The sequence below is a fragment of the Convolutriloba macropyga genome, chromosome 2 (genome assembly GCF_964194025.1).
Source record: "Convolutriloba macropyga chromosome 2, txConMacr16.3, whole genome shotgun sequence".
Lineage (NCBI taxonomy): Eukaryota > Metazoa > Xenacoelomorpha > Acoela > Convolutidae > Convolutriloba > Convolutriloba macropyga.
This window is the reverse complement of record NC_134469.1, coordinates 19,146,289-19,154,689: the sequence shown is the minus strand read 5'-3', so window position 1 is coordinate 19,154,689 and position 8,401 is coordinate 19,146,289. Positions and strand designations below refer to the sequence as shown.

At 36.5% G+C, this 8,401-nt stretch overlaps 1 protein-coding gene across 2 annotated transcripts in view; it reads right to left on the bottom strand.

Moving 5' to 3' along the window:
- The window catches only part of LOC142357659 (isocitrate dehydrogenase [NAD] subunit gamma, mitochondrial-like), a 545,753-nt gene that overhangs the window by 103,459 nt on the left and 433,893 nt on the right, over positions 1-8,401 (bottom strand). The gene's annotated exons all lie outside the window — the stretch shown is intronic.

Below are 8,401 nucleotides of genomic sequence, written 5' to 3'. Positions count from 1 at the left end.
ATATAAGTTTGTTACTTGAAATTAAATTTCGGCAGATTATATTAACAATGTTGGCAAACTGGAGATCAGAGATGACAATTACCGATTGCATACTACTTTAGAACCCAATTCTAAATGTATGATTAAGGTAAAAATTGTTAACAAAATGTTTTCAACCTGCCAACATAAACAAAGTAAGAAATACAAAAAATATCGAGCTTTTGAACAAAGTCTAATTTTTTGCAACACGGTGAGGATGGAAATTAAATTACAAACAAATTCAACAACATCAAATGGATTCCATATATATGCATCGCAATTAATTACAGAAATGAACGAAAGGTAGGGTACATTTATATTGTACCATAATTCTAACACAATTTCCCATTAGTTTTGTGTTCAAGATGTTCTCATTCCTAAAAGTTGCTCATTTAATTAAAAAATTAGTTTTTGGAGTTCTGTCATTTTTTTAAAAAAAAACCCTCCAATTTCTCCCTTTTGCTCGTTTATTTACTGGACACTTTGAAGCCGTGCGTGAGGTCAATTGATTGCGATCTGTTTCTATTATCTCAAGTTTTTACTCTTGTTGCAATAATTTATGTGATAAATTAGTGCAGACCTAAACACCAAATGCCTGGTGTGAAAAGTTCTTGCCAAAACGTGGTTCAAAACTTTCGAATTTGGCGGTGTCGATACGCAAATTTTAAATCAATTATCATTTCAGCCAAAGTCTCATCTGCGAAAATTCTTGGCAGCTCTCATTCTAATGAGGAAGTATTCCAATCTATTTAACCGCTCTCAGTTAAGCCAGACGTGATATTAAGATCTTTTTTTCAACCTACCACTGCCAGCCAGGTGATGTACTTGGCAATCCCGTAGATTGGTTTTCAATTTTCGGAGCACATTGTTCTTAATATAGACCTTGATCAAATCGACAACCCATCTCGGACAACACTCATGAAAATGACCGTGTGATTGCTGGGTCTGAAGAGCAAAATAAACAATTTTTTCTGCTCATGATGCACAAAAATGCTGCCCCGAAAATCTGTTTAACAGAAGACGTACGACATTTTCATCAGTTCAGAAATACTAATGTTTAACATAAAGAAGAAAACTAATTTGGGTATAAGTTCTTCTAAATTTGGCTACTGCTTCAGGAGCTTCACATTATATTGAGTCAGGCAAAGAATGAACAGATCTCAATTTTTTTTAAAATATTTCCATATTTGAATTTTTTAGCAACGCTACTAAGCGTGCATCAGGAGTTTTTTCGGATTATTCTGTTTTGCATGGTGGTTTTTACGAATCACCCCCCCCCCCCCCCCCGTTGCAAATTATATATTGATATAGCACGTTACTATGTAAAAAATAGCGTGTGCGGATGGGGGCGTACAAGATATAAGCCCACTACGCTGGAGGTGTGAGGCCTGGGGGGGGGGGGGCAAATTGAATAGATCCGTTTTTTGATTGCCCGCGGTCAACAAAGGTGATCTGTTGCCATGGCAAAAACAATGCCAAATGTGAAATAAATCAAACGCTAGATTTAGTTCGATGAAAGCACACTTTCGCACACTTTTATCAGAATCTCTAACAATTTACTGACATTGGCACAGGACGGATATTAGAAGATTTAGATCACAAGAAAATTTGCGGCCTGATTACATTACTAACAATTGCGGGGAAACGGCTACATTTTACAGAATATGTAGCACCAATTTCCGCATTAGGCGACAATGCCATTCTACACCACTCACGCTATCTCAAGACATGCGACATAATTCATGACATTGTGGCCACAATTTGTTCACTGACTTTATTTCATTTATTCCAGGATTTATTTCAGCTAAATTCAGTTCCCTTCTTGAGAGGGACGTCTTTCAAAACACCAGCAGAGCAGCGGGCTTCAACAAGGAATGACGTTAATTCCGTTGGCCGTTGAAAGTTTGGGCGATTAGTATGTGTGATTAATTGCTCAATTTAGCAAACGGCACAAGCTATCAGTGACAGGGGTATACGGTTTTTGTTTTCAAGCTAGAAAATTGTTTTCATTGTATTTTTAAGTGCTATCATGCTACTGAACCGTGTTACTTATTTTCTGGGAGGAAAAAAAAGAAAACAAACAAATACCGACACATTCACTGTTTTTTTTTGAGATGCGAACAATGGTGAACCCTCCACGTTGAAAAAAAATCGGGTTTCAGTCTTTTAATTATATAAGAAAACACCTGTGTAGGTGAATGGGACAGATAAATCATCTAATCAGGATTGAACTATTTGGATTCTGAAACATTTAATTTTTTTTGTCGGAAACTATACATTTCTACATTCCGAATTAAGTTGAACTTCCCGCGCATATACACCCACATTTTTAATCCAAAAGTTTCTCAATAATATCCTATTATTCAACCAGTTATTAGGCCAATGATTTTTTGCTATTATAATCATTGTTTAAAATAAATATATCCGTTACCTGTTCCCTCTTAATGAAAAATTTTAGTTTCTCTTCAACAAAGAAGACATCAATTAGGCAGATTTAAAACAATAATATTCTTGGATAAAATTTTTCTGAGACGTGATGGCTGGATACTTAAACTTTTCTTTGAAAAAGGGGCCATTTTTAAATTTTTTTGTAAAAACCTGCCCTTTTGAAAAGAGGGATGTTATAATTGTGTTGGGCTGTGGATTTACGATTGTTATTGTTTAGAGAGAATAATTGATAGCAGCTAATAGGTGTTTATTATGGCGTTAAGCCAAATTTGGCAGTGTTAGCCTTTTTAATTACCTAAACGGGGTTGCCACAGTCTGGTTTGAATTTGGCCAGTTATGTTTAACAATTCACAACAAATAGCATAAGTGAATTGAATGGTAACTTAACTTATTAGCTTAGTTATCTGCTAGGTAGTAAGTTGTTTTATCAGAATCGGATTGATCGAGGGCGCGAGAGGGACAAGAGGTTTCCACCCGGCCGGCCGGCTGGCTTCTCTCTCTTGTAACAAAAGGTTCCCTTAGCCCAGTTTGAAGTACAGCCAATTTTAATAAATTATCCCCGTTTTGCCAAATTGGGCGCACATTTTGTGCCGTATTGTTCAGGAGACTTTAATCGCCACAAGAAAGCCAAAAAGTTGATCAATGCCTTGTTTACACAACTTATTGGAATGTGGGAAAGCTTTTTGATTGAAGTTACCCAAATCCCATACAAAATATTTGAACAAATTGACACCAAACTGCTGCAAAATTGGCCAGCATATGTGTGCGACGACCTTTTCCATAAAAGCAGCACCCCCACAACCAAACAACTCACACCATTTTTCACGCCACGCTATTACCCCTATAACCCCCACTACCACCCCCCCCCCTCCCCCTCCCCCTCCTCCTCTCAACTCAAACCCACATTCCCACTTATCTTAATTAATTTCGGGGAAAAAATGAATCGAAAGTTGAATTTCCAAAAATGTCGTTTGTTGAAATTCAAACGTCAACAAAATGATTGAGCGGAAAATGATTACAAAACAATGAATTGGTAGCAGATTTTGTTGTGATTTAGGCGAAGTTGAGCTACAGATTTCAAACCGCATATTTATGATGATACTTTAACTTCGGGTTCTTTCTGTCTTCTCCCGTTTGCATGTACCACTTGTCCAGATTTCACAGAATTGGATTACGGTTAAATGGGACAAAAACCAAAAGCTCCAAGTTTAATTTGAGACTAAATTGAATCCAACTACTTCATGCGATTCTGTAATTTTCAAGTGCATAACTATATATCATGCATAACTATATCCGGACCTAACGCCAAGTCAATTTCAGTACTGTGCAAGACTTGATAGAAGTCTCATTTCTCTGGTACCGATATAGACTTGATGTTGGGTCCGGGTAAGCCTAATAATGGCCTATGTTCATGGAAATTAGTACAGTGGGCGAAATCTGGGCTCATTTGTAGCCAAATGCTTTTCTAATGTCACTATTTTGATTGTGGGTGCACGCGGAAAGATATGATAAACCAAAGTGATAAGAACAAAATATTTTGACAATTTTTCTTTCTGAAGACTACATACGAAAAAAATTCCATGACTTATGACAGGCATGGGAGCTCAAACATGATAAATGATAGTTTATGAAACTCAAATCCTCATGAGAGTGACAAAATTTAAGGATTTTCCCTGTTGATGAGCTCTCGGCTCATTAATCTGAGAACTCCTCGTTATTGAAGAGAAGTATCTGAAACCCTGGCATCTGAAACCTTCCCCAACCCTCCCAGATGCAAATGCAATTTTAACGCAGTTTCAACGAGCATGAAGTTTACATGTGGGTTACCGCAATTACCCAAAATGGAGGTACCAGACTGAAATGACCTCTGATTAGAATCAGATTCAACTCCGATCAGGCCACAGTCAAGACCACAGTCTAGAATTAAATGCGGCCCAGACTATGACTATATCCAGACCATTGTTCGGACTTCTATACGTTCAAATCCGCGAGTGATCAGACCTTTACAGACTGAGATGACTTCAGATTGAGTGCACGATGCACAAGTATCTGAGAAGTTAGCCTGCGTGATTAGAACTTGCTTTATTCTAGGACCTGAGAAAGGGTAACATCTTTCAAGCGTCCCGTGGAATCATAGTATAAAAGTAACTAGACAGCTGCTCCAGAACGGTCCTATTCTAGTTCTTGTTCTATGCAGCGTCGATCTCATCTGTGTGCAATAAAAGTGGGAAAAAACCATAAAAGCATTTCAGGTTTACAATATCAATTTTTACAATATCAATCATGACTGTGATATGCCAGGCTTTGTTTGACTTCATTCTGTTTTATCCCAAGAGACGTTTATGACTTCCGCAACCACGTATAGTTTATTTTCTAGAACATATCTACGTAGAACCAGTCGACACCTTTTCCTTTTGTTGGTCATGTTTGCCTATCGGAACGTATGTTCGTTCTTGGTCCGATCATTTTGACGTCTACTTTTTATCATATTTCTATATATGGTTATGATAGGAAACAGATACTTCAATAACGAGTATCAGTGGCTGTTATATTAAAATTAGTTCAGAGTTAGGGAAAGAGAGAAAAACAGATTTCACAGTAACATGAAAATCTGTCGATATTTAAAAGGCAAGAAGAGCACTATTAAATTCATCTAGATGTCAATCAGTTGCTCAAAGATGTTTTAACTATCATCAACTGCCCAAGTCGAGGTATCAAAGCTAAAAATCGCTTTAAAATGTAAGATTTGCGGCGAATACATGAAAATATGTAAAAAAAATTGTGATTTTTAGCGTTGGATGCGGTGAATGCAGTGGAAAAAAAGAATTCACCGCTAAGAATCGCAAATCTTACAAAATCTTACCGCTAAATTTATCAAATATGTTTACCGCAGAATAACGGTTAATGCGTTGACAGCGGTGAAAAAAATTCACCGCTAAAAACCACAAACCGCGTGAATTTCACCACTAAGTGAGCAAAAAGTTTCTATCAAATCAAATTTTAAATGAAACTAAGTAATATTTAAGGAGATTGCGTTGAAAGCTATAACACAAATTCACCGCTTTTAAAACACAGAACAGCGCACATAGCTGCAGCACTTGGAAGCAGAGATCGTTTTTATTAAAAAGAAAGGGGTTTCTGTTTATGATCACTGTTTACCACTCTTAACATGCCATTTTTGTTCCGACCCACTTGAGTGGGGGAGGAAATATATTACTCAAATGTTTTTTCAGTCAATTTAGGCCCACTGATATATTCACTGTAAAATATTGCGAGTGGTATCATTAGAACGCCCGCCCAGCATAAAAAGTACACTAAAAGATTTTTTTAAATTTCGTTTTTTGCACAGAGTTATCGAGGTTTAAAGTTTTGTGAACATTTGACGGATTATCGTTGTTATTGTTCACGCTTTCCGTATTTTTACATACTTTTTGCCAAACAAATATAGTAATTATTGTACAAATAATTTTGTTTGTTTAGCTTTTTTTTCATCAAAAATGGAACAAAATAGGTATAATTTTTTGCGGTAAATATTCGTAAGATATGCGGGTTTAGTGGTGAAAATTTTATTTTCTCTGGCAGCGTGTCGTTGGTAGCGGTTAATTATATTATTTTCACCTCCTAAGGGGTGAAAAAAACTGCACCGCTAAAAACCGAAAATCTTACAAAAATTCACCGATAAAATTTTAAAATCTTTTAAAATTCACCGCTAGAAACCACAAAACTTACAAAAATGTCCGGTGTTTACCGCATTCATCGCTAAATATAGGGGTACTTTTGCGGTGAAAAATTTTCACCGCATTTCTTACATTATTTTAATGAGAACCGTCAACCCGGGAGTGAAAAAATTAGTATAAATACTTGGAAGCACAGATAAAATCTTTCACTCTGATTTAAGAGCACCATGGTTGCACTCGAATATTGTAATAATTTGATTAATAGAATATTAGACAATTAAGCATCAACTATTATAGCAGCTTAAACAGTTCAAGCGTCTTCACACTAAAAGAGTTCAGCTAAATATACCTAAAAAACATCATATCTTATCTGAAACGTAAGGGTAGTTTTGCTTTTCCTTTGCGAACCGTACCTACATTTTTACCAGGAAAATGGCTGAAAAATGAAGGGGACACTGCTTGAATTGTTATCGTAACTTAAATTGAAATATTGGATAATAATCATAAAAACACCTTAATTATTTAATTTAGTGAGTGAAAGTTATAAAAGCTAATAGCGATAGACCTGGAGCTTTAAAAGGGTTCGTTTTTGCCTCATTAGCAACTGATGAGACTTGACCTTAATAAGACTTATCGCTATTATTTAGCAATTCCTCTTTTTGCTCCTATTATTGTTGTATTATCCAATACAAAAACATAACCGACTAAAAAAATCCTATTTTAAAAACATTCCAAAAATTTTCAGTCGAAAAAATACTTCCCACCAATACTGCTCTTCGAGTCATAAAAAAAGACAGCGCCCCGAAAAAATTCAAACTGGAATTGCTCGCAAACGCCCGGCTGGCTTCGTTAATAGCTAGTTACCGTATAGTTAGGCTCGCTTTAGCTTAATTGAAGGGTGTGTGGCGAGTGAAGTGGGGGGAGGGTGGATTAACCTCTAAGAACAGTACTTCACACCAAAACTATAAGTCTCCAAAACTGTTTATGTGAATCTAATACCTGGAGTCTAGTGAGCTGAACGGCTCTAAGAGACTATAATACTCGCTGGGCGCTACCTGTTTATCCCGTTTTTGATGATCAGAAGTCAAATGGGTCAAACGAATAATCGGCGAAGCCAAAAATCGCAAAAAAACCAACAGGAAAAATATAACTGATAAATTCGTTTGAGAGCAATTAATCACTTCCCATCTAAAAAAAACACCTATCTTTAAACTCACTACGGAAAAAACAAATATTAGTTACATGACAATTTTTGTAATTCAATTACACCCGATGAGACTATGCCCAACCTGCCATTTTACCTAATGCCAATTTACACGACGCACTTTATCTGTTTTTTAAGAAATCCGATTACAAATTAGCAGTCGTTATTCAACGGACTTTGTAACATACTTTATCGGTAAAAATAATCCCGTATTCTTTTGTGAAATTTTCAGTTATAAGATAATAGTTTCAGTAGCTCAGCTAATCGTTACAATAGGGCAAAACAAAATTAATATTGTGTAAAATGGAAGCTTGTGTATGTCATTGGGTTAAATTGAATCGGGTAATTTTCCGTGATACCGGTCTGTGATACCTATGTATATTTTACAATCAATTTATTTATCTGGTGCATTAAGTTGCATGTGATGTATTTATTTAGTGCATTTCATTTGCTCTTCATTTCTCAATTGATTCCTGTTCATACTTCATGTCACGAGTTGCTTTTATTTCATTTAACTCTTGTTTCCAGCTTCGTGATCAGACATGTCTGATCATTCGTTCATGCCTTGTTTATATGTTCTCCAGTTATACTCTCCTTCATCCAATTCAAATTCAGTTGCTCTTCTTTCTTCGCGAACTCGCGCCGCAAGTTAAAGTAAATAGACCAAGTTCCGATTTTGCTCCGGGAATCGTAATTCTCGTAGTATAAAGCTAACGCACACTAAAATTGCCCACCGAAACATAATAGCTTACAACACGGCGCAGTCAGCAAACAAACGTACACCACTCGGAGTAGATGCATTTTAGGACAAATCAACACCCGACCCTCTCCTTCGCTGGGAAAGTTGAAGAGTACAATAAAAGCTGGCACTTCTCGCAAAAGAACATCACCTTGCCACTCTTCCTGATCCAAAACCTGAGATGGTGGACCTCTCTTTGGAACCCATCTACGAGGAGACAATAGTTGGTTCTTCGGCATAATCTGAGAGAGAAAGAAGGGCTCGCAATGCACAGCACAAAATGAATTTGTAGAACAAATGTCGACGTTTGATTGA